Source organism: Triticum urartu, chromosome 6A (genome assembly GCF_056163025.1).
Source record: "Triticum urartu cultivar PI428250 chromosome 6A, HENAU_Tu73, whole genome shotgun sequence".
Lineage (NCBI taxonomy): Eukaryota > Viridiplantae > Streptophyta > Magnoliopsida > Poales > Poaceae > Triticum > Triticum urartu.
In genome coordinates, this window is record NC_141878.1 from 401,752,827 (window position 1) to 401,755,020 (window position 2,194).

The window sequence follows — 2,194 nt, forward strand, 5'->3', positions numbered from 1 at the left end:
GAGCTGGCATAATATTTTAAGATTGACGTAGTCACTATAGACGTTCCGTAGTCAACGAGAATATCTACTTTCACTGAACGAACATTGACAAAAACCCTGAAATAAATTCAGAAAAAATACGAACACCAGTGTACATCTGACCTACATTCAGGTTGTATTGTATGGAGGGTCAATTTTTGCTTGGTAATCACTGAAATCGCAAAGAATTGACAATAAAGGTGTCTGTCGATAATGACAACACTCCACTCATATATATACTCATTTTTGGAATTGGAAATACAAGTTTAGTGACAGTTGAATCTTCTCTGGTCTACAGCATGTTTCTCCGTCAAAACCTCTATCACTACCTGTTCCCCTCTTGTCTTATAAAAGAAAAGTTGTGACTAATCCTCGCACAAGATGACAAGAGTTAGATGATCGGCGGTGGCGGCGTCTCCCACACATCGAACACATTCTCCTCGTTATGCAGGGCGAAAAGACGGTCGCCCCCAATGGAGAAGTCGCAGATGGCGCCGCCGTCGCTCCCGCGCAGCGTTGAGGTCAGTGCATGGTCGGGGCCAGTGAATACCGAGATGGCGTCGTTCGTCGACGCGAAGAGCTGGCCGGCGTGCGTGGCGAGCTTGGGATAGCACGTCTCCTCGGCGTGCACCTTCTTCCTGCTCATCAGCTTGCTCCGTGATCTCCACCGCACGCCGCCGGCGCTGCTCCGGAGGTCGAGGAACCCGAGGTCGTCGTACTGGTTGATGACGCAGATCGACCTCCCGTCCTCCATTGCGATGGCGTGGACCGCGTGCTTATCCTCGAGCGACGCCGGCGTGCCGACGTCGCACCACGACCAGACGACGTTCTTGTCCCGGAAATCCAGCAGGCTTATGAAAGAAGAATCCGCCCGCGGGAACATGGTGGCCGCCATGAGCGTTCTGGTGCCATCCAGCCACTGGAGCTTATCGGCGTCCCCGAGGGCGCAGCCGGGCGGCTCGTAGAAGAAACCCGTCTGGTCGCCGGTGGTGCCGTCCCATACACCAATGCCATACTCGTTGAGCCGGCCCTTGCAGCTCGCAAAGATGCTGCACTCCTGGTCGAAGGCCAGTGCCCCGGGGGTGAAGGACCTGAGCTGACGATCGTGCGCGACGCGGAAGCGGTGGTGCATCTCGCCGGTGAGCGCCGAGAAGGCGGCCACGCCGCCGTCCCGCCTGCCGGGGCGCTCGCGCGCAGCGACGAGGAGCGTGGAGGCGTCGAGGTAGGCCGCGTCGTTGACCGGCGCGTGGTCGAGGTAGACCGGCCGGCGCTCCTCGAGCATCCAGTTGTAGACGCGCACGGCGCCGCCGTGCGCGACGCAGCAGCCCCCGTCAGGCGCCGCGCGGACGGCCGTGCCGTCCCCCGCGGCCCGGCCCGGCACGGACGCGGCCAGGCGGAGGCGGTCGCCGTCGAAGTCGTCCCAGCGCGCGGCGCGGACGCGGTCGAGGAGGCCGTAGTAGAGCGCCTCGCGGCAGAGCACGGCGTCGGGGATGTGGGGCGGCACGTGGAGGCCGCCCGTGCGGAGCAGGTCGAGCAGCACTGCGAAGCAGGCCGGGTCGCGGTCGATGAAGTAGTCGGCCTCGTCGCCCGCGGCCGCGGCATTCCAGGAGGCGTCCAGCATGGCGCCGAGCATGGTGTCCCGCCCCGCGGCGGCGAGCGTGGCGGCCGTGGTCTGGAACACCCGTCCGCCGACGTTCAAGCGCACGCCGCCGCGGCCGCGGCCACCCGGTGCTGGCGTGCACATAGTCGGCCGCGCGTAATGGGGGTGCGTCGACGGTCGTCCTTTTGGTTTGTTGGGCGAGCGTTGGAATGACCGGGTCGATAGTTTGGCCGCAGCGGCCTTTTATGGGGCGGAGAAAAGGTCGGGCTAGGTGGCGACGGAAGCGAGGATTCGGTCGCGCGGGACGTCAGCGCGACTGTTCCTTGGACGCAATAAGGGTCGGCGGCGTTCGGGTTTGGGGATCGGGTGCCGTGGTCTTGTGGTGGGGCGGCGCGAGGGATTTGTTTACGGAGTGGGTTTTGGGTGCGTGGTGGCTCTATCTTCTCGTCATGGTGAGTGCGGTGCGCGGAACGGGGAACCGAGCTCTGTCCCAAGCTTCCATTCCCTCGGGGTGCTGACTGTAGTGGATTAGAAAGTTCCGTGGGTCGGGTGGACTTAACTGGTACACTGAGCAGG

The 2,194-nt window shown here is 62.1% G+C and overlaps 1 pseudogene; it reads right to left on the minus strand.

Moving 5' to 3' along the window:
• Positions 1 to 213: 213 nt before the first annotated feature.
• LOC125517636 (BTB/POZ domain-containing protein At2g24240 pseudogene) lies at positions 214 to 1,853 on the minus strand (annotated as a pseudogene).
• Positions 1,854 to 2,194: the final 341 nt, after the last annotated feature.